Here is a 24,345-nt window from a genome sequence, read left to right on the forward strand (position 1 = left end):
CAGGCTCCGCTCAGGTGCTCCCCCCCTGCCCCTGGGGGGCTGAGTGAGCCCCCCCAAACCGCGGGGGCAGCAGCTCCAGCCCCAGGAAGCTGGAGCAGCTGGGAGGGGGGGGGTTGCCGGGCGGGGCTGGGGCAGCTGGGAGCGGGGGGGTTGCGGGACACGGGAAGGGGCTGGCGGAGCGGGGGGCGGTTGCTGGGCACAGGGAGGGGCTGGGGCAGCTGGGAGCGGGGAGGTTGCAGGGGCACAGGAAGGGGCTGGGGCAGCTGGGAGGGGTTGCAGGGCACAGGGAGGGGCTGGGGCAGCTGGGGGCGGGTTGCAGGGGCACAGGGAGGGGCTGGGGCAGCTGGGGGCGGGTTGCAGGGCACAGGGAGGGGCTGGGGCAGCTGGGAGCGGGGGCGGGTTGCAGGGCACAGGAGGGGCTGGGGCAGCTGGGAGCGGGGCGGGTTGCGGGGCACAGGAGGGGCTGGGGCAGCTGGGAGTGGGGTTGCAGGGCACAGGGAGGGGCTGGGGCAGCTGGGAGCGGGGAGGTGCCGGGAGGGAGGAGGCAGGAGCCGGGAGGAGAACAAAGAACCGGGACCATCAGCCCCGGCAGCTCCGGAGAGACCAGACGCTGCTGCCTCCATCGGGAGCTGGGAGCGGAGCAGCTGCTGCTTCCCCGCGGGGTCTGTGCGGGGAGCCGGCATTAACCCCTCCGGGCACGGCCGGGGTTTCTCCGGCTAGAAACTGCCCTGGCTCTGCTGAGGCTCCCGGTGACCGAGCCCGGGGGCGGGGCAGGTCCCGGCTCTGCGCGGTGCCCCCATCGCTGCCCCTGGGGCCCGGAGCTGCTGCAGCGCTGAGGCCGGGAGGATCCTTCCCGCAGCTAGTCTGAGCCGCCCCCGGCTCTGCTGTGCCCGGTACCGGGGTGAAGGGTCCCCGCCCGGTGCCCCCTTCCCCGCACGGGCGGAGCGGGGCAGCCGCGGGGAGAGACCCCGGGAACGGGGCGGTGACCCCGGCTCCCAGCCCGGGGCAGGGCGCTCGGGAAGGGGGGGAGGGGCCGGGAGAGGGTGTGAGGAGAAATTAGAGGGGGGGGGCCGGTTCCCAGTTCTCTGCCCCCCCCTCCCCGCACACTCACTGCAGCCTTCCTGCCCAGGGTCACTTCCTGTGACCGAGGTGAGGGGCAGAGAGAGGAAGAACCAGCCCCGGACTCTCCCTGTTCCCCCTGCGGCAGGAGTGCGCTGCCCTGGGGTCAGGGGGACCCCCCCCCCAAGGGGGCTCCTTTGGGTCTGGTCTGGTCCAGGGTTTGAGTCACACCCTGTTGCTGGGAGGGCTTCAAAATGTCTTGGTTGGTTACTGCTGCTGGGGGAAGCACAAGGGGGACAGGAGGGGTCAGGGGCCAGGTCTGTGCTGCACTGTGGGGACTGAGCATGTTCCCAGCCTGGCAGAATCTACAATCTCTGTCTGCAGGGAAAGGGCCTGGGGGAATCGTGATGTGAAATGAACTGAAGCCTGTTCTGAAACCTCCACAACTGCCCTTCTCGCCCTGCCAGGCTGCAGAATGACGCCCACCTCTTGCTCCAGCTTGTCCCAGCCTCCCATGGGACAGGGAAGAGAAATGGCTGCAGTGGAGCCAGCTCAGGTAGGGGTTATTGGGGGGTTGCTGGTGGGTTCCTACTGGAGGGAGAGGGGCAGGAAATACTGAAGAGGTGGCAACTTCTGGGGAGTTAGGTCTGGAGGGGGGCAGGGAATACCCTGGGTGAGGATAGGGAGTGGGGACACAGTGTGACAAATCTGCTGGGACTTGTCCTAGGTCCAATCCTATTCAATTCATAAATGATCTGGAGAAAGGGGTAAACAGTGAGATGGCAAAGTTTGCAGATGATACTAAACTGCTCAAGATAGTTAAGACCAAAGCATATTGTGAAGAACTTCAAAAAGATCTCACAAAACTAAGTGATTGGGCAACAAAATGGCAAATGAAATTTAATGTGGATAAATGTAAAGTAATGCACATTGGAAAAAATAACCCCAACAATACATACAACATGATGGGGGCTAATTTAGCTACAACGAGTCAGGAAAAAGATCTCAGAGTCATCGTGGATAGTTCTCTGAAGACGTCCACGCAGTGTGCAGAGGCGGTCAAAAAAGCAAACAGGATGTTAGGAATCATTAAAAAGGGGATAGAAAATAAGACAGAGAATATTTTATTGCCCTTGTATAAATCCATGGTACGCACACATCTCGAATACTGTGTTCAGATGTGGTCTCCTCACCTCAAAAAAGATATTCTAGCACTAGAAAAGGTTCAGAAAAGGGCAACTAAAATGATTAGGGGTTTAGAGAGGGTCCCATACAAGGAAAGATTAAAGAGGCTAGGACTCTTCAGCTTGGAAAAGAGAAGACTAAGGGGGGAATATGATAGAGGTCTACAAAATCATGAGTGATGTGGAGAAAGTGGATAAGGACAAGTTATTTACTTATTCCCATAATCCAAGAACTAGGGGTTATCAAATGAAATTAATAGGCAGCAGGTTTAAAACAAATAAAAGGAAGTTCTTCTTCACGCAGTGCACAGTCAACTTGTGGAACTCCTTACCTGAGGAGGTTGTGAAGGCTAGGACTATAACAATGTTTAAAAAGGGACTGGATAAATTCATGGTGGCTAAGTCCATAAATGGCTATTAGCTAGGATGGGTAAGAATGGTGTCCCTAGCCTCTGTTCGTCAGAGGATGGAGATGGATGGCAGGAGAGAGATCACTTGATCATTGCCTGTTAGGTTCACTCCCTCTGGGGCACCTGGCATTGGCCACTGTCGGTAGAGAGATACTGGGCTGGATGGACCTTTGGTCTGACCTGCACGGCCTTTCTTATGTTCTTATGTTAACATGGCCCTAGATCCTCAGAACAAACACTTGGGTGTTGGGGGAGAAAATTCCCTAATTTGTGAAACAGGAAACAGACAAAGCAACTCCCTGGGCAGGGCTGGGAAAACTGACCAGGTTTCCAGTGCTGAACCCTCAGCCTGCTAGCCAGGGGCTGGTGTGACATGGAAACGGGGCACCCAGCAGGGAGGTGTAGGAAAGATGTCCCGGCCCCTCACATCCAGCTGCTGGCAGTGGGGAGGGTGTTAGGGTTCCCTGCCATGGGGCTGTGCCTGGACCCTACTGGGTACTCCATCTCCTGTATCAGTCTCTGGCTAGTAGGTCTGTGGTGGATCTGCTGGGAGAGACAAGGGGCTCTCACTTGGTCCCCTCACCCAGATGTCTCCTGGCTGCTCTCAGCAGTGTGGGGATAGGACTCTGCTGACTCTCTCAGAGCTTCCATTTGATTGGCTCCTTCCCTCCATGAATAGTGGGGCTGTGAGTGGGGCAGCAGGTACTGAGTGTGGGACTCTTGCTCTTTCAGGGGCCGGTGACCTTCGAGGAGGTGGCTGTGTATTTCACCAGGGAAGAGGGGGCTCTGCTGGACCCCACTCAGAGAGCCCTCTACAGGGAGGTCATGCAGGAGAACTGTGAGAATGTGACCTCGCTGGGTAAGGATTCCTGTTCCTTCGGTTTTTAGAAGGAGAAATGCAGAGTTAAGGTTCTTGCCACTCCCCCGATGCCACCTCTGCTCTGCCCTGTTTCAGCATCACCCCGACATGCCAGAGACACCCACACTAGCCCTCTCCCCTCCCCTGTTGCAGAGCGCTCTGGGAACAGAGCAGTACAGCAGAATGTCTAACATGTTCTTCTCTTTGCTAAGATAATATTCGGGTTCAACTCCATCATAGCAAACAGCAGCTTCCTCCCCCTGGCCTGCTCTCCAGTACTGAACCTCCTGCACACAGGCCAGCTGAGACTTGCACAGTGTTACTACCCCCTTGTCCTCAACCTGAGTTTTCCTTGTGAGTCACTGCCTTCACTTACCCCTCACTAAGCCCCACAGGTCACTCGAACATACGCCCCCAGGGTGCTGACAATCCCCATGGCGAGAACACGCCCTTGGGCAGCTTTGCTGACAAAGCCTACAACACTCAGCATGGAAATGAGGCAGAATTGCCCCCCAAGTTTCACATGCACCTCTCTGCATAGCACAGGCACAGCTCTGCCCAGCTGCTGCAACCCATCCCTCCGTCAACCAGTCACAGCTACAGCTGGCCCAGTGCACACAGCTGGAGGCATGCGGATAGATGCTGGGATTCCCACCTGTGAGCACAGCACAGACAATGTCTTAGTCTTTCCTCGGATCAATTATAGGTTCATAGATTTTAAGGCCAGATGTGACTATTAGGTCGTCTACTCTGACGTCCTTTATACCACAGACCATAGAATTCATCCCGTTACTGCTGCATTGAGCTGAATACCTGAGTCCCTGTGGCAGTTGGTTAACCTTTGCACGGCCCACACAGAACCATTCTCCCTGGTTCTGGCCAGCTCCAGGGTTAAGGGTTGGGGGAAAGTTTACATTAACTTTTCTTTTCCTGGTCTGCAGAGGTTTAAGTTTACTCACCGTCCATATGGTGCAAGGCAGGAGACAGCACTGGGCAACCTTAATTCTGCATTAATGTAGCTTATGAGCATTTAGTTTCCTGTTTTAAAAAATGGATGCTTTTGCCGCTATAGCTGTATCTGTAATTGAGCTTTGGCCAGCAGAGCCATGTTGGATGGTGTGCGTGTGTGCGCATGCGTGTGTGCACTTTTTCACAGCCTTAAACAATAGAACTGGACTGGCAAAGCTTTTAAGAGCTACCTAAGACCTACCTAACTAGTTCCTCGACAGACACCTGACACGCCACCTTTAGGTGAACGAATATGCGTGTACCTGGTGGGAATCCAAACCCTGCACCCGGCACCCCCTTGGGTGGGGCACCTGTACGGCCCCCCCTAAAGGCTGGTCCTGGGTGGGGAGCAGAATTGTCCCCTGTCCCCTGTGGGGAAGAGTTTGGGGGGGGGGTTCAGTCCCTGATTTTTATTTTCTGTCTCTCCAGCACTTACTTGGGTTTGCTCTCTGCCTTTCCATCCCCAATTCTGAGATTTCTCCTCTCTTCTAGCAGGTGATGGGGTGGTGAGGGAGAGCGAGGAGCAGAATCCTCACCAGGAAGATGCTGAGCTCGCCGGGCGCATGGGAATTACTGCGAAGAGCCAAAGGGAACGTGTCCAGCCCCTGTGAGCAGGGAAAAGCTGGTGAAAATTACCACAGACCAGAGAGAGAGCAGGGAAACCACTCAGAGGAGAGAGTGGATGAACCCATTAATTGTCAGGGAACTCACAGGGACCTCAAGGAAACTACGTCCCAGGAGAAAATCCTCACGGAAAAGCGAGAGACTACGTGTAGTGAGTGTGGGGAAAACTTCCATTACCGCTCAACCCTTATTCGACATGAGATAATCCACACGAAAGAGACACCTTACAAATGCTGTGAGTGTGGGAAAAGCTTCAATCGTACCTCAGTCCTTAGTAGGCATCAGCAAATACACAGAGGAGACAAACCCTATGAATGCTGCAAGTGCGGGAAAAGCTTCACTCAGAGATCAGCCCTTATCTCTCATCAGACAACGCACACGGGAGAGCGACCCTACGAATGCTGTGAGTGTGGGAAAAACTTCACCCGAAGCTCAAACCTTACTAGGCATCAGAGGGTCCACACAGGAGAGAGACCTTATGAATGCCGTGAGTGCGGGAAAAGTTTCAGTCACTTCTCCTCCCTTATCTCTCACCAGAGAGTCCACACAGGAGAGAGACCCTACGAATGTTGCGAGTGTGGAAAAAGCTTCTCTCGGAGCTCAAACCTTACTATGCATCAGAGGATCCACACCGGAGAGAAACCCTATGAATGCAGTGAGTGCGGGAAAAGCTTCACTCATAGCTCAGGCCTTTCTAAACATCAGAGAATCCGTAAAGGAGATAAACTTCATAAAAACCTTCTCTAGAGCTGTCAGGAGATTTTTTCTTTAATTCTTTTGACAGTTCCCAGGTAGTGAGTGTTAAGGCTGTTTGCATCTTTTGCACATTGTAGTACCTCAGCTCCCACACATGAGTTGCCCACTTTTGAAGCTCGCCCGTCTTTGGGGTGGATCCTGTGGTCCTTTGTATCAACTCCATTGTCCTGCGAGTCATGGGAGTGTGTGTCTTTTCTACCAGGAATGTCATCACCCCAGGTGGGGGAGATGGGGGGTGTCTTCAACCAGCTACGTTGAGATAAAATCTACCTGGGTCTCATCACTGTGGTTGCCGTGGAATTAGCTAGCTTGAGTTCACTTTCCTGATGTAATAAGACAGCTATTCTTGCAGTAAAGACATGGGCTATGGATAGTCAGTGCGGTTATCTAGCACATTTCCTCCTGATCTGACCTAATCACCGTCACATTTCCTTGTCTAAACAAACCTGGAGATTCACATTTGTACTCCTCCTCCCAGTGCAAAGTTATTGTTAGAGACGTCAAGTTCCTCTTTGAGGACAGATTGTCTCATTCCCAGTTGTTCTCACATTACCCTGGATTGTGCAGAACAGCAGTTATTTTGTTGACTTTTTTCTCATTTAAAATATATTTAAATATGATGAAGAGCTGAAACGGTGTCAGGGAAATAAGGGTCATTTTAGGCTCTGTGACACTGGAAGGAGATGGGGCGACTCAGACATTCCATCCTTCCCATCACCCCAGAACTGTTACCTTGTGCCTGAGCCATGCACAGTTCACCCCTTCGAATTCCTTCACTTCCCAACGTGTCTGGTGGGGTCATGTTTTTGGCTGTCCATGCTTGGGAATGGTGCTTGTACGTCTTTGATCCTAAATCAGAGTCAGTCTGGCAGGAGATAAGTGTCAGACTTGGAAAGGGATTTCAAGTGGATCCCAAGCACCGTTCAAATCCCCTTTTCCCTAAATGGCAAAGCCGCTTCTGGGAAGGTCGGTTGTTTTTTCTCCCGTTATGAAAGTGCTATAACTCCTGTAAATAACACTAATGAGAGAGGTATCAGAGGGGTAGCCGTGTTAGTCTGGATCTGTAAAAGCAGCAAAGAATCCTGTGGCACCTTATAGACTATCAGACTTCTGGAGCATGAGTTTTCGTGGGTGAATACCCACTTCGTCGGATGCATGAGAAAGCGCCGGGTGAAGCAGGTTTCAGTGGATCATGGGAGAATCTCTCATCCTGATTATGAGACATGAGATGTAACCTAGTCTGGAATTTCACTTTAAATTAAAATGAAAGTGTCTTCTACCTCTCTGTGATATGGGTTTTCTATCTTTCATGAAGGCTCCTTGGTCATATAACTACACGTTAGTTTTGTTGGATAGAATGTAGCTCAGATTTTTTGTGAAATTTCAGACAAATTACCATTTTTTTACTTCAGGTTTGTTTTTCCCCCTATTCCTGCATGATGACATGAATAAAATTCAAATGCAGTTCAGTCAACAGGAGAGAATACCCCAAGCTGTTGGACATATTATCAGAGAAACAGTTGTATGTTTAAATTTCCACTCTGAAAAGGTGAACAGCAGCAGACCCCAAATGGGTGAAACTGACCGAAGTAAGTGCACATGGTCACAGGGTAGTTCAGTTGTTTAAGTCAATATTGTCTCAGATGATCCAGGGATAGAATTCCACAGCAAGTGATTTGGAACTAGGAAAACGCCCAGGTATTTGGTTCCCAAGGTGTTCGTGACCCAGTCCCTACAGGAGGTTACTCCTGAAGAGATCTCCTAGCTAATCCAAACATTTGGGAAATGCTGTCTGTGATGAGGTGCATCCACCCTGACCTGGCACTGCTAGGGTTAACTGCACCCTGTGGGCTGAAGAGGCCACACCCCCTCACCCTCTCTGGGCATGCTCCGACTGGAGACGGAGTATAAACGGGAGCAGCTCAGCCTGAGCGGACTGGGGAGAACAAACCTATGTTGTTGGCACGGGGTGTATGGGGCGAAGCCCAGGGCTCGGTTGGCAGGAGCGTGTGGGGGGGACCCCAGGGCTGGGGTGGGGGCAGCCAAAATTTTTTTTGCTTGGAACGGCAAAAAACCTAGAGCCGGCCCTGCCTCCACCCACAGTGAGGTCGGTAGGAGCAGATCATTATTATCCCGACTCAAAGAGGGAGAAGCTAAGGCTGAGAAAGGAGAATTGACTTGTCGGAGGTCACACAGCCAGTCAGGGGCAGAGTTGGGAATAGGACCCAGGAGCCCTGATTTTCAAACTAACCATCGGATCTTGAATTTCATACATTGAATGACCTGAATAAAGTGCTCTGATGAGCTCCAGACCAACAACAGTGACAGGAATTATTCAGCAAGTATTTGAGGAGAACTGCAAGGTTAGAGAGAATCATGAACTGCTCAGAGACCATTAATGCAGAGAAGCAGCAAAATTCATCAAACATAGAACTGGTTCTGACTTATTTCCTTGGTCTTGAAAGAGACCAACAAGGACCTGAGTCTCCTCCCTGTCAATAACCCCCTGCTCAGCCAATCAGGGTAGAGACTGAGGACGGGAGGCTGAGGGTTCTCACCAGAGAGCCCAAAGGATGGCCCAGGTCACTGGTGGGATCACTGCCCGAGCACTATTTCAGCCTCACATTTTTGGGTGGACCTCCCACAGTGGGAGCTGCAGAGCACTCCCCCGCAACACACACACACACACCTCCTGGTGTTGGGAGGGGATCAGGTAAAAGGATAAAGGAAGCAAGAGAAGAAGAGAAAGGAGGGAGGGATGGATGGAGGAAAGGTGAAGCAAAAGAACAAACCCTAATGTCCCCAGTGATTCTAAGGGACAAAATCCCAGGTGCGGAATAAAGTTCTGCCTCCTTAAGCTCGTGTTTTCCATGCCTAGAATTCAACTGTCACCAGATGGATCAGACTGAACAGGTTTCAAACCTCCAGGAGGCTCTTACCTTCTAAACAGGGATGGCTGTTTTCTAGTAAAATCACTAAAAGAGAAGGAGAAAACTCGAAAGAGGTTCCTCCTGGCGCTCACGTCCGTGAACCCGAATACTCTCTCAGTCCTCAAAGAGAGACCTGGAGAAGGAGACTTGCTGCAGCTAAGCCACAGGGGTCTCTGAGGTTTCCCTGGCCCCTCGCCCCTGTCCTGCCTGGCTGATGTCAGCATCTCTTTGTGAGGTCACCACCTCCCCACTGCCTTTGACCAATAGTCTGAGGTCCTGCAAAAAGCCTTTGTGATGTCACTGCCACACCCCTCCCTTGCTGGGCTAATGTCCTGCCCCTGGCCAGGCACTTTGGAGGTTTGAGCTACTCCCTGTGGATCACCCCACTCAAGGAGCGTTCGTTCTAGGCAGCAAGCCGGCTGGACAGGGAAACATCAGACGCTGCTCCCAATGCTACACTCAGTTTTTCAGAAATTAGTCAACTTTATCATAGAATCATAGAATCTCAGGGTTGGAAGGGACCTCAGGAGGTATTTAGTCCAACCCCCTGCTCAAAGCAGGACCAAACCAACTAAATCATCTCAGCCAGGGCTTTGTCAAGCCTGACTTTAAAAACCTCTAAGGAAGGCGATTCCATCACCTCCCTAGGTAACCCATTCCAATGCTTCACCATCCTCAAAGTGAAAAAGTTTTTCCTAATGTCCTTCCTTTATGGCCAGAAGAGACCATTAGAGCATCTAATCTGACCCCCTGCATATCACAGGCCTCCTGTATGACACAATAGCTACTTTTGGGGCAAACACATTCCAGAAAGGCATCTTGTCTTCATGAAATGACATCAGGAGATGGAGAATCCACCACTTTCCTTGGTAGCTTGTTCTTGTGGTGAATCATCGTCAGTGTTGAATTTTTGTGCCTTAGTTGTAATATGAATTTGTCTCTTTTCACCTTCCAGCCATTGGGTCTTGTTATGCCTTTCTCTGCTCGATTCAAGAGCCCTAAATAGCCAATCTTTTCTCTCCATTAAGGCACTTCAATGAACTCACCTTTCAATCTTCTTTTGATAAGCTAAACAGGTTGAGCTCTTTCAATAGCTCACTAGAAGGCATTTTCTCCAGCCCTCAGAACCTTTGGTGGCTCTTTGCTGCCGCAGCTCCAGTTTCACAACATCTTTTTCAAATGAGGACACCAAAACTGGAGGCAGTATTCCAGTATCAGTCTCACTGATGCTGTGTCACCTCCTGTGACATTATTGACATAATCTGTAACTGTATAGATCACCGTTGTGACCACTGTTCTATATTTGCAGCCAATATTACAGAGAAGTGGTCGTGTAAGGGGTCTATGGAGAGGTTCTGATTGGCTGATGATAATGATGCTATCTCTAGATGTGTATCATTTTTTGTAGTTGACATTATGAATATTGGCTCTATGCTGCCTGTATTTCAAACTTGTGCTCTGCTTCAGGGAATGATACCTTTGTTTAATTGATGAAAACATAAACTAAACACTTAGAGGATTGGAACTGATTTCAGCAGATGGACAGCTTTGCTAGGTTTTTATGCATTTGGACAGCAAAATGTTGAGTATTCACATTCATTTCAAGCATCCTCATATGGTGGAGCTCCTGAACATAATGGAGAATGGAAATGTTTTTCTTTTCTTTAAGAGGGCACCTGGGTTTGAACAAAGGACCACTTGATCTGCAATCAAAAACACTCTACCACTGAGCTATACCCCCATTACAACAGGAGTATGGAATCGTGATCTCCAGGACTTTGAAGGACAGACCCTGCTTCATCGAGCTCCTTTGCCATTCCCAGACCACAGGTGGTTTAAAAAATGGGGTTTGATTAAACTTCTTAAATGTGGTAAACACCACAGCTTGCACCCCCACTGATATAGCTTCTCCCCATGACAGAGCTGCCACCTCCTGGGGAAGTGGATTGACTACACCAACAGGAAAACTCTCCCCCCTCAGCATGGAGCAGTGGTTCTCAAGCTATGGGTCAGGACCGCAAAGTGGGTTATGACCCTGTTTTAATGGGGTCACCAGGGCTGGTATAGACTTGTTGGGTCCTGGGGCTGAAGCCAAAAGTCTGAGCCCCCCCACCCAGGGCTGAATCCCTCAGGCTTTGGTTTTGCCCTCCCCCCACCGGGGCTCAGTCTTTGGCACTCCCCCCCCCGAGTGGAGGTGCTTGGTCTCTCTTTCCAGGGCTATGTATTAAGTTATTTTGGCAGAAGGAGGTTGCAGTGAAAGGACGTTTGAGAAATCCTGGCACAGAGCATCTCCATTACTGAGCTGCAGCAGCCTAGACTCACTGTTTGAAACATTGACCTGGCCTTAGCCTCTGAATATGTCTAGGCTTGGCTCCCTGTGGCACTGTTGTGATCAGACCCTGGAAGTGCAGCCATGGAGACACCACACACCAGCCTTGCCTAGCTGGCAAGGATCAAACCTTCACAGAAAGGCACCCATGGTTTTCTAGCCCAGCTAACTAAGGCCTCAGCCACAGCCACTTAACACAGGGGCCTTTCTACACTCTGGTTCTGTTCTCACTGAAGGGTCATTACAAATTGTTTGCTCAGACCAGCTTCCCCAGCGCACTCACTGCTGTGCAGCTCTGTACGTGTGGCCATGGCTGAACCGCAAGAATTCCTGCCCATTTCCCTACTGGCTGGAGCATGATGAGGGTGTGTTTGTGGTTAATGATGTTGCTGTAGATTGTTCATTCCCTGCCTTGGCAATTCAGACAGTCCCTTTTCCCGTTGTATTGCCAGCACCTCTGGGAGTCCAATAACAGAGGCAGGTTTTCTCTGGGCACTGAGATTTTTGAGGGCGTTGGTGGCTCCGTTCTTTCCTCACCCTGGAGAAACTCAGCTTTTTATTCCATCCTTGATGACTCATGGAATAACAGCAGTAGCATGAAGAGGAGAGTGAATATCTCACTGCCAGGGGGAAGGTGGACGCATTCCCTCTGTCTGACCATTGCCATTGCAGGAGAGAAGGTTTCAGTGGAATCAAGTGCCCTGGCTCAGACAATAGACACAGGGAGGTTTTGCTGTTCATGGATCTGTGCAAAGGAAATTGTATGTCTGTGTGAAAATGAGGAGGAATATGAAATGCCCATGTGGTGGTGCCTAAGGCAAAAGGGAACCCTAGAGGATTGGAATAGGATAAGTTCTCAAGCAACATGTTTCTTACTTTGTCCATCTGTTAGTTTTGATGATTATCGATGGAAAGATTTTGCCATTGGGTTCTGCGTTTACACAGAAATTGACATTTACCAACAAATACGTAATTCTTCCAAGTCTGCTGGTGGTGAGTTTAGAGGGACACACTCACTCTTCCCACCCCCCATGCCAGGCCTGTGCTCTCCAGAATGTCAACTTCCCACAGAGCTGGGATCCTTCCCTCATCTCCCACCAGGCCACTGCCCCACCCCCACTTCTGGGGTCCCCTTCCAACACTGTCCAACTCCCCTGCTGGCAGGATCCCTTCCCATTCCTTTCATTTCCTGCCTCCCCTCTGAGCAAAAACTCCGCATTGTTCCCACACTGGGAATTGAACCCAGGCCACCTGAGGGAAAACCAGGAATCCAGATCACGAGACCATATGGGACTTGTATAGTTAATAGCACATTTACACATTCACACCCAACAATTCAAAGTAGCCATTCAAAAAACCTTCAAAAACAGACTTCAAAGAGAAATTGCAGAGTTACAATTGATTTGCAAACTTAACACCATTAATTTGAGCTTGAATAAGGACTGGGAGTAGCTGGCTCACAACAAAAGCAATTTTCCCTCTCTTGGTATTGACACCTCCCCATCAATTATGGGGAGAGGACCACATCCACCCTGACTGAATTAGCCTTCAACACTGGTTCTCCCTTTGTACGGTAACTCCCGTCACTTCATGTTCCAATCTATATTTATGCCTCTATCTGCAATTTTCACTCCATGCATCTGAAGAAGTGGGCTTTTTACCCACGAACGCTTATGCCCAAATAAATCTGTTAGTCCTTAAGGTGCCACCGGACTCCTCATTGCTTTTAATTCTAAGCTGATCTTAACCCTTTCAGTACCCTTACAAACTTAGATGCTCCTCACCACAGGCTGACTGGTGGCTTTTCAGCCAGGCTCTCCCCTTTCATCAGCGCTTCAGTTGCTTGGTGTGGGGGTGTCTGTAGATGTAGGTGACAGAGAGAGATAAAGCCTGGCAAATGTCTCTCCTTTTATCATGTCCTTTCTTCCCTCATGGCTTTGCCCCTCCCGCCCCCCTTCAGAGTCAGCTGAGCATCACTGCGTCTCTCCAAGCAAGTCTGAGCAATTCCCCTGGGGTGTCCTCATGCAGGTGAGTCATTGCATTGTAGCTCCCTTGCTGGGCAATGGCTGTCGATGGGTTGTTTATCACCCTGTCCGGGTGTTGGTTACTTTCCTTGCTGTTGCCACTGGGGAGCTAATATTTGGCTGACTCCCCCACCTTACAGCACAGTGACAACCACACTGCACAATTCTCATAACTTCATATGCATGAATGGTATACATCTATGGGTAGAGAATTGACTTTCAGCCAATCATATCCTTTCCCCGATACCTTACAAGTCATGCTCTATATGTAAGATCACGATGATATGAAAATGAGGATTATGGGAGTTACAGCCGCTCCCCCAAAGGTATAGAATGTGTCACTGAGATTCTATTTTCCTTTGTTCTGTAACAGCATTACAGAGATCCAATGACTGACCAATGGCATTTCCAAGTGCTAAAATAGCAAGCGATGTCGGTCTCTCATTGGCCATCAGCCACTGAAGATGTGGTTTAATGAGCTGGAGCTTCAAGGTGAGGGTGACTCTGTCCACTGCCTTCCGTTGCGCTGCTGGGCCCCAAGTCCCTGGTGGCCAATATGTGACGCTGGGAGAAGAGAGTGGGGTGGCAAGTGGCGGCAGGAATTTTGCCACCAGGGTCTAGCTGCCCAACTTCCTCCTGGTACTGCTGGCCCCCCGTCGCCTTCAGGTAACCCAGGAACTAAGGCAGGAATAGGGCGAGGAAGCAAGTAAAGCCAAGCAAGGAAGGCAAAAGTGAATCTTGTCTTCATGGGCCGCTCGCAATGATGTCCTTTTTCTGTGCCACAGCTGACAACAACATCCCAGACAGAAAAGCAGGAGGCCAAAATGAAACCGAGCAGCTGCTGAAGTAGTTCAGTTGGGAGCGTGCTAGACTAACAGGCTCTTCTGTCCCCCTTTGTGCACGGGTGGGATGTTTTCTGAAAGTGCAGCAGTGCCTTTAACTGCCACGAGTCCCTCATTTCAGGCTATGCAGCAGGAAAAGGCAGCATGGGCTTCTGCACCGAGTTGGCCCACCTGACCTTTCATTCTTCTCTTGCTCTTTGTCAGCAAGGGGAAGAAAAAGAAGCTCTCCCTCAAGCTGGAGTCACAAGGGCGACGTAAGGACGACTTCCTGAGTGCCCGCTCCAGTCCTCTGCTCTGCCAGCTGACCTATTGAAGGGCTGCCACCACTTTCTCTAGGTTTGTCCATCGGTCTGTGCCAGGGTGAGCAACAGCTAAGCAGATGGAGTTTCTGTAGTGTAGTGATTATCACGTTTGCTTAACACACAAAAGGTCCCTGGTTCAAAACCAGGCAGAAACATGCTGGCTTCCTTTTCCCAGATCCCCTTGCTGTTCAGGAAGGCCTCCTCCTTCTCCTATTGGCCTGTCCCTGGGATAACTCCAACCCCCGCATGACAGAGGGTGCTGACAGCAGTGGAGAAAGCACCTTGGCATCAGGCTGGAGAACCTAGAGGAGTGCGGCGTGTTACCTTTTGGAGGCTTGTGGCTTGGCCTCCTCTGCCCTGGGAGGTTGGCCGGTGGAGGCCGGCTCTTCCTGCTGGCCTCCTCTGCGTGACTTGCCAAAGGAGGAAGTGAGGCAGGAATGGGGCAAAAGAGGAAAGTTGAGCTGAGGAAGGCAGGGCAGAAAGTAAGCACATCACTGCGGCTAAATGGGGTTAGTAGAGCATCACCATTCGTTCTGCAAAGCCGGGGGAGGTGCGGTTGGCTGCTGGGAGGCAGAATCCTGTGCCTGCCTCTTGGCTTCCCAGGGATGGCTCCTTGCAGCCTTGAAGCGGGGTTCTGGGGGGACAGAAAAGCAGCAATGGCGAGGCTGAGTGGGTTCCTTTCTGGCCGACATGGTGGGCAGTGGTGGGTCTGGGGGTTGCCTGTAAGCCATAAGTGGACTTGGTGGAGTGAAAACCGCTGCTCCATTCTGGCTGACCTGGGGGAGCCATTAATGACTTGGGAGTGGGGGCGTGGCGCTGGCTGTGAGCAAATGGGATCCAGGAAGCCCCAGCCTGCCCCTCCAGGGGCCGAGTCATCTTCTCTCCTGCCATGGGGAGCCCGGCCTTAAGCCTGCCCAGCATGCACTGCAGCTCAAGCATTAAGCCTTCCTGTGTGCATAACCGAACTACGGCCTAGTGTAATAAGGTGTAAAGTTTAGATTGTGAATTTATCTTTAATTTCCATGGTAATTTACTTTGATCTTTTATGCCTACCACTTATAAACCTTAAAACTCCATCTTTCTGTAGTTAATAAATCTGTTTTATGAAACTGGTGTATTTTGCTTGAAGTTCTTGGGAAATCTCAGCTCCATTACAAGGCTGGTTCATGTACTATTCACAGTGAGGAAGGGGTGGACCCTGCATAATAAACTCACTATTGTGTCATACAGGAGGCCTGTGATATGCAGGGGGTCAGATTAGATGCTCTAATGGTCTCTTCTGGCCATAAAGTCGACTCATTTCTGAAAAACCGAGTGTAGCATTGGGAGCAGCATCTGATGTTTCCCTGTCTAGCCGGCTTGCTGCCTAGAACGAACGCTCCTTGAGTGGGGTGATCCCCAGGGAGTAGCTCAAACCTCCAAAGTGCTTGGCCTGGGGCAGGACATTAGCACAGCAAGGGAGGGGTGTGGCAGTGACATCACAAAGGCCTTTTGCAGGACCTCAGACTATTGGTCCAAGGTGGTGGGGAGGTGGTGACCTCACAGAGAGATGCTGACATCAGCCAGGCAGGACAGGGGCGAGGGGCCAGGGAAACCTCAGAGACCCCTGTGGCTTTGCTCCAGCAAGTCTCCTTCTCCAGGTCTCTCTCTGAGGACTGAGAGAGTATTCGGGTTCACGGACGTGAGCGCCAGGAGGAACCTCTTTCGAGTTTTCTCCTTCCCTTTCAGTGATTTTACTAGAAAACAGCCATCCCTGTTTAGAAGGTAAGAGCCTCCTGGAGGTTTGAAACCTGTTCAGTCGGATCCATCTGGTGACAGTTGAATTCTAGGCATGGAAAACACGAGCTTAAAGAGGCAGAATTTCATTCCGCACCTGGGATTTTGTCCCTTAGAATCACTGGGGACATTGGGGTTTGTCCTTTTTGTTTCATCTTTTCCTCCATCCATCCCTCCCTCCTTTCTCTTTGTCTTTTGCTTCTTTTGTCCTTTCTCCTGTTCCCCTCCCAACAGCAGGAGAGGGGTGTGTGTGTGTTGCTGGGGAGTGCTCTGCAGCTCCCACTGTGGGAGGTCCACCCAAAAATGTGGGGCTGAAATAGTGCTCGAGCAGTGATCCCCACCAGTGACCTGGGCCATCCTTTGGGCTCTCTGGTGCGAACCCTCAGCCTCCCGTCCTCAGTCTCTACCCTGATTGGCTGAGCAGGGGGTTATTGACAGGGAGGAGACTCAGGTCCTTGTTCTCTTTTAAGACCAAGGAAATAAGTCAGAACTAGTTCTATGTTTGATGAATTTTGCTGTTTCTCTGCATTAATAGTCTCTGAGCAGTTCATGATTCTCTCTAACCTTGCAGTTCTCCTCAAATACTTGCTTAATAATTCCTGTCACTGTTGTTGGTCTGGAGCTCATCTGAGAGCACTTTATTCAGGTCATTCAGTGTCTGAAATTCAAGATCTGATGGTTAGTTTGAAAATCAGAGCTCTTGGGTCCTATTCCCAACTCTGCCACTGACTGGCTGTGTGACCTCAAACAAGTCAATTCTCCTTTCTTAGCCTCAGCTTCTCCCTCTTTCAAGTAGGGATAATAATGATCCGCTCCTACCTACTTCACAGTGCGTGGAGGCAGGGTCGGCTCTAGGTTTTTTGCCGCCCTAAGCAAAAAAATTTTTGGCTGCCCCCATCCCAGCCCTGTGCTCCCCCTCACACCCTCCTGCTGCCCAAGCCCTGGGCTCCCCCCAACCTGCACCCGCTGCCGCCGCAGCTCTGGGCCTCCCCACACCTGCATCCCCTGCCACCCCACCCCTGGGCTCTTCCTTCCCACCCACACCCCCTGCCATTCCAGCCCTGGGCTTCCCCCCACATCCTGTGCTGCCCCAGATCTGGGCTCTCCTTCCCCACCACTGCTCCCCAACCCACACACCCCCTGCTGCCCCAGGCCTGGGTGCTCCCCCCCACCTGCACCCTCCTTCCACCCCAGCCCTGGGTCACTGGTAACTCGCTCCCAGGATGGGTCATTCAGCAGGAATTTTGGATGCGCACAGAACACAGACAGGATTGGTTCCCATATGGTTACAGAACTGCAGTAAAATGGAACAATTTTCAGCTTGTGTGATTGGAGGATACCTGGATGCATATTATAAGACTGTACTCCATAAATGAGGAAAAGTTGAGGTGCCTTTATTATTCTTTCTTTCTCTGGGGAATTTGCCAATGCAATATCACTGTCTTCCTTTCAAACAAACAAAACTAGAAAAAAATGGCAATGGCTGTTGAAAATAGCAATTCCAGTCCTAATAACCCCTGGGAAGCATTTCTTGCTCAATTTTATCCTACTTTTTGTACAGCAAATGACAGTGGATCAGTATATTTGATTTGGGAGAAATGAAGTAACAGCTGCCCAAATTGAGCCGGAGCACTCCTGAATGTTGAGGTGTTCAGATCTGGAAGGCAGGTGCTAGATTCTCTTTCTGAACATTAGCTAAATCTGGAAAGGAAAAGTCAATTTCTGCTTCCATGACTCAGAAGGGGAAATCCTCCTATGTGCCTGGTACTGTATCTAGATGTAAGTGGGGGAATGGTCCTGCTATTGTGGGGAACTTTCCTGGCTTCTGCACTACCCCGGTGAAGTGGGCTGGCAAAAGGATCTGAGTCCTCGCTCCCACTTCCTTTACCCAGAGGCCTCTCTGCCCTTGAGGACTCCCCTTCCACTCTCCTGTCTGGCAGAGTCCTCGTAACCCCAACAAGGCTGGGCCCAGGATTCCTGGGGGACTCGACCCCCCCAACCCTGCTGTGGTCACCCAGGACAGGGGCTAGGGTGTCCCTCTCTTTGCACTGCGCACCTCCCTGACCCACTGATCACATCATACAATTTAAAGCAAATACAAGTTATTTAATTAACAATAAAATTTAAAAAATGAGAAAAAATGGGAAAGGTTAAAGGAAAACACATCACCCCGCTCTGTGGCAGGGACCATCACAAAAAGTGTCTCTGGACATCAGGGCACTTCACAGTCTGTTCCTTGTAGGTCCCAGGCCACCTCCTCAGGCCCTGGCTGTGCTGCAGGGACACTGCAGGTTGGACACTTGCTCTGGCGGTGGCCACACACTCTCAGGCTCTGGGTGGCAGGACCCTTCTCCCCAGCATCACCCCTGCCCTGTCAGGGTTACGATCCCCCTCCAAGTCTGGCCTGCAGGGCCTCGTGGCTGAGGCATCTCCCTGTGCTGGGCCCACTCCCCAGGGTCCCCCTCGCTCTCCCCAGCTGCTCACCGCACCCAGCTCCGGACTGCTCCAGCTCCGCTCTGCCTCAGCACGGCTGCTGCTGCTGCTCTGCCTTCAGCTCCCTGGGCTGCTTGTCTGGCCTCTCTGGCTCCAGTTGTTACAGCTCTGCTCCCAGGGCCAGTCCGCTCTGCAGGCTGCTTCTGTGATTCTGCTCTGAGCTCTCATCTGCTTCCTGGGCTGCTTGTCTGGCCTCTCTGGCTCCAGTTGTTACAGCTCTGCTCCCAGGGCAGGGCTGCTCTCTCTGGGCTGTGCTCTGGCTTTGGGGCTGCAGCTCTGCTACCATCAGCTCAGCTTGGGTCCCCTGCTCTCTCCTTAGCTCAGCCCCACTCCATGTGACTCAGACAATTTCAGCTCACAGGGAGGACGGGATCCCCCTGGCCTCCTGACTCCTTGAATAGCCTGCCCGCCCTGTCAATCAGGCTGACCTGGAGCATTGGTCTCTCCACATTGTTCCTGGGGACTGTCAGTCTCAGGCTCCTGATTTCCCATTGACCCCTCCCTTTTTAGTGCTGGGAGCTAGCAACCAAACACCCCCACTGAATGTTAGTAAGGGGGCAACAGTCCCCTTACATAAAGCATCTAAATCCCCTGGGCACAGCTCGCCAGGGCACAGCTTGGGATCTTGCAGGAAATCCCTTCCCCCCTCTGCTAGCTTGTGTTTTGTTACAGCCCTGGAAATAATCCCGCTGCCTGCACGTGTTCCGCAGAGAACAGAGGAGCAAATTCTCTCCCTGTTCCCCCTTCCACAGCCATTAAAGGAAGGAATAAACCCCCAGCAGCGCCCTGCCCCACGGAGTCCCCCTGTGTAAGGAGAGAGATGTGCAGTGACTAGGGCTCCAGCTCAGCGTCACCAGGTTTATATAACTTTTGGTGATACCCAGAACTGGTCCAAGTCCTGCCTGTCCTTCCTCGCCCCCCCCCCCGAAAGTGCTGGGGGGGAGTTTGGGTACATGAGGTGCAGGCTCTGGGATGGGGCAGGCAGTTGGGGGGCAGTGGTGGGCTCTGGGAGGGAGTTTGGGTGTGGGCGGGGTGTGGGATCTGGGCTGTGGCAGAGGGTTGGGGTGTGGCACCTATCTTGGGCAGCTCCCGAAAGTGACCCACACCCCCATCTGGCAGCAACTCCTACATGGAGGAGGCTCGGGGGGCATGGGTCTCCTGGCACCACTGCCCGTTGGCACCACCCCTACAGCTCCCATTGCCGCAGTTCCAATGGCAGAGTTGGCACTTGGGGTGCGGGCAGCGTGCGAGAGACACACCCCACGGGGGCTGCAGGGATGTGCCAGATGCTTCTGGGAGTGGTGCGCCGTGTGGAGCGAGGGTGGGCAGGAATCCACTTTAGTCCCGCTGTGCTGCCGGTAGTGGTGGCAGGAGCCCCCAGGCCCTTTCAAATCGCCCGGGGCCAGCTGCTGAGGCTTTCTGACTTCTTGATGGGGAAGCAAAGGGAAGGCACATGTGCCCCTCATGAGCAGTTCTGGGGAGTCTTTTTGGGGCTCCTGGAGTAGGCAGCAGAGAGATGCAGCCCCACCACCAAGTCTGTTTCACTGGAGGAGAGTGGGGGCTGCAGGGTGATCTCCCACCTCCATGCATTCAGCAGCCTGTGCTCCCCCCTGCAATGCTGGAGCCTCCACATTTATTTATTGACAAATAAAATTTGCAGAATTTTAAAATATTGTGCACAGAATATTTTTGGTTCAGAATCTCCTCAGGAGTGAGACTGACTCAGGGAACCTCCTTGGATTGTCACTGCTTGGTGAACCACTCAGCCACCACACCAATGCACAGAGAGTGCCAAGCCCCACTGCTATGTGGGGCTGGGGGCTGGGGTCGGGTCATACACATTCAGTCTGTGCGCCCCCCCCGCTACAAACCGCTGCTGATTTCCCATGTAGGACATTAGCTGTTACCGATAAGGTTTGTCTGTGTTGTTTTTTTTTATCTCATTGTTAGGTGTAAGAAGTATAAATTGTGCAATATGTTCAATTAGTTGGTTAATAAGATGTTTATGAAGTAAATCACTGGCTTTAAAATAAGATCCAATCTGGAGCATATGAACTATTGACCCCTGGACTCCATCTCTGAGAGGGGACTTGTTTACCATCAGGACACAGGCTCAAACCAGTCCAAACCGGTTTTTCCCGCCAAAACCAGCCCTCAGCGTTCCATCTCCTCAGCACTTTTCCCACCACAGAAGTGATATAAGGACGTGCTCAGCGCCTGCGCGGGGCCGTCCCCCCCCAGCGACGGCCCCTCCACGGTCGGGTCTTCCCAGTGCTCCCGAGCCGGAGAGTGACGAGCCCCCTCGGTCCCACCGTGAGACTGAGGAACAGGAGGCCTGTCACCCCCATTCCTGCCGTCCTGCATCCCTGGTGTCCAGCCTCCCACGGAGCCCCCCGGGGAGTGAGAGACCCCGGGGGGGGGCACTGGGGCTGGGCAGGAAAGTGACTCTGCCCCAGGAACCTGGGAGAAGCCTCAGAGCTGCCTCAGCCCCAGTGGGATTTGGGGGCAGAGACTGGGGTCTGGTGGGGATCCTGTGGTGTGGGGGAGATGGGGGTGTCAGGCAGGGAGGAGAAGCTGGAGTTGCGGGGGGGGAAGGTCAGTGGGACGTGGGCGGGGGAAGCGGAGAGGGGGGTTAATTGGATCCTGTCCCTGTTTGTGCCACTTGCCTCTCGCCCCCGATACAAATTCTCTCTAGTTCTGCCCCTTTTCTCTCTCAGTGTCTCACACGGGGCTATAAAATCTGGGGCGATTCCCCCCATCCCCTCCAATGATCAGCTCTCCCGTCTCCCCCGATTTCCCCCGTTCTCCCCATGAGTCTCAAACATCAGTTTAAAATCTTCTCTAGTGAGGGGCATTTTCCCACCCGTTTCATCTGCAGCGATTTGTCCTTGTTTAGGTGGGAAATTGTCGCCCTGAGTCATTCCCCAGCACATGGCTGCCCCTGGAGTGGGGGTGGGATGGCTCAGTGGTTGGAGCACTGGCCTGCTAAACCCAGGGCTGGGAGCTGACTCCTTGCGGGGGCCATCAGTTGCCAGTCACCCGCCCGTCCCCCACTGCTGCCCCCTTCCTTTATCCAGGGACCTTTCAGCTCCCCCTCCCTTGCCCTTTTAATCAGCTCCACACAGGGCTCCCTGCTGCCCATGGGAATGGTGGGGGTGGGGGGAACCATCACTTTGTGTTTATGTATTGGACAGTCGTATAAAATCCAGTCCAACAGTCCCCCTTTTCCACTAGTTCGTTAACAGCAATATAAAATCCCCTCAGATCTTGGTGTTTTTCTCTCATGTTATCAAATACGCAGTTTGTGACACATTTTCCTTGCAAATCTCAAAGGTTCATATAAAATAACCTAAATGTTTGCCCCACTTCTCTCTAGTTGTCTATTTCTAATTGAATATGCCCTGAGATTTCCCCCTGTCTCTCTAATTATAAAATACCAAGAAAATCTCAGATTTACACCTTTTCTCAGATTCTTGAACCTGGATATAAAATGTTTGCAAATGTTGCCCATTTCCTCTTTATTCATTTATCAAATATTGATGTGAAACACTCATATTTTACCTCCTATCAACAACTGATATAAAATCCCTCTGAATTTCCACTTTCCTCTCTCTAATTTGCAAAATAGATCCAAAATCTCTCAGATTTCCACCCTTTCTCTTTCATTTCTGAACGTTGCTCTCAAAGCTCAGGTTTTGCCTTTTTCTATGTCATTATCAAATGTCAGTTAAAAATCCTCTCAGGTTTGGGGCTGTTCCCCGTGTTTCTAAATCCCAGCAACTTCTTCCTTCGAGGGAACCTGTTACCCTGAGTTCTTCTCCATCCTGGAGGTTGCAGGGGCTTAAATTGCCCAGAGATCATCTTTCCCTTCTTCTTTGCGAATCATTTGTTCCCTCCTTTATCTCTGTTAAAATGTTTGCTGAAGAAAGAGACTAGACAGATATTTAATACACATCAAAGCCAGAGGCCTCCCCCTGTTTGGGGATCAGTGGTTCCCAGCTATTAATGGGAGATTTGGCTGGACCCTTTTATTTTCTCCAGCTGGCACGGGATGAAGAGGTCACTCTGAGTGCAGTGTGGGTCCAGAAGTATCCCAAACCCCATGACAAATGGCCTCTGTGAGGGGCTGCTTCCCGCAGTGCTAAGATGCAGCCACCTCTGGGGTGGATCGATGGTGGCCATTATTTGCTAGTGACAGGGCATGGAAATTTCTTATCTATTTTGTCCCTCCAGGCCTTCCATTCTCCTGTTAAAGAAGCATCCCCCAGGGCTCCCTCTGCCTGTGTGATTGGCCAGCAGGGGGCGGTGGTCACTTTCTATCCACTTCTCAGGCACTGTGAGGTAACAGTGTTGCTGGGTGGGGGTGGGACTGTGTGCGGAGATAGCAGCTGAAGGGGGATTGTGGTGGGGGAGGCCTCTGGGTGGCTGGGCAGGGGGTACCCTAGTGAGGTTGGTGGGTTCTGGAGATTTGGGGTTTCAGGGGGTGGTTGTGATGTGCCCAGCCCTGAGGCTGTGGGTCCTGGAGGTGGGTATCGCTGGGGGCCTGTTGGCTGCAGAACAGCCGGGGTGGGCGTCTCTTGGGGAGGCGGGACAGGGGGTTAGAGGGAGCCTGGTGCTGTGCCAGGGGCTCTGTCTGGGCTTCCCCTGCAGACTCCTGGGATCGCTGCCGTGCCCAGTGCACAGAGTGTGTGTGGGAGAATCCCCGGCGCTAGGCCAGGGGGTGCCCCTGTAACGCATCTGGGGATCCCGCTGGGGGGTGGGGGGGGTGCCTGGCAAAGGGCTGGGCAGATCCGGTTGGAGGGCGGGGGGGGGATCCTAGGCAGGCAATGAGGGACTGAGTTCCCAGTGGGGGTCCGTTTTGGGGGGTCTCTGGCGTCTGGGGTCTCTTGGGGTGAGGGGGAAAACCCTTTGGGATTCCCAACCTGGCAGTGACGGTCTGGTGGGGGTTCTCTGGCCGGTGAGGCTCTGAGGGGTATCTGAGGTCTCTGGCTACGGACTCTGGGGGCTGGGTCCCAGGGAGTATCTGGGGGGCGGGGGCTGACTGGGGCTCTGGGGGCCGCTCCCGACCTCGCTTCTTCTCCCTAATTAGCTTATGCCAGAATCCTGGCTCCAAGCACTGCCCGACATTCCCCGGCCAGGCCCAGTCACCGTGATAACTTTCTAGCCACTTATCAGACACTGTGAGGTGAAATCACAGATTTTTGCTCTTCTCCCCTCTTGAAAACTGCAGGAACATCCAGTTCCATTGTCCTAGATTGTCCAGTCCTTGTCCTGGATCTAGGGGGTGAGGGAGGTGGGAGGGGGGTCAGCACTGCCGCACAATGGTCTCTTCCACAGCGTTCTGGACTCATTCTTTCTGAACTCTGGTTTCATTGAGACCATTGTTAATCCAGAGTCACTGTATGGAAAGACAAGGAGTGACTCCAGATGGACAGTGGGGCAAATGAGATTACCAATTCTCCCTGTGAGGAGGGGCTCTCATTAGCTGCTCTCCCCAGAGAGCTAAAGGAGGGAAGCTGCTCAAACGCTCTGTCCCTCTCTGCTCAGGATACTGGGGTTCAGCTTCCTGGGTCAGACGCTGCAGCCTCCATTGTGATCTGGGAGACCAGGCTTAGCAGCTGCTGCTCCCACAGCGGGGTTCTGTGCTGGGAAGTGACCTGAATTAAAGTTGCTTCTCTGCCTGGCCCAGGGGATGACTTTCTCCAGCTGGTCCTAGCCTCCTAGGGCAGCCCTGGGCCCTGTTAATACT

At 52.2% G+C, this 24,345-nt stretch overlaps 1 protein-coding gene and 1 pseudogene across 1 annotated transcript in view; one reads left to right on the top strand and one right to left on the bottom strand.

Moving 5' to 3' along the window:
• LOC120381684 (zinc finger protein 850-like) overlaps positions 1 to 24,345 on the bottom strand; it is a gene marked incomplete at both ends in the record, with an annotated part of 320,266 nt that overhangs the window by 163,707 nt on the left and 132,214 nt on the right. The gene's annotated exons all lie outside the window — the stretch shown is intronic.
• The window catches only part of LOC120381685, a 72,308-nt pseudogene continuing 53,542 nt past the window's right edge, over positions 5,580 to 24,345 (top strand).

The sequence above is a fragment of the Mauremys reevesii genome, linkage group 14 (genome assembly GCF_016161935.1).
Source record: "Mauremys reevesii isolate NIE-2019 linkage group 14, ASM1616193v1, whole genome shotgun sequence".
Taxonomy (NCBI): domain Eukaryota; kingdom Metazoa; phylum Chordata; order Testudines; family Geoemydidae; genus Mauremys; species Mauremys reevesii.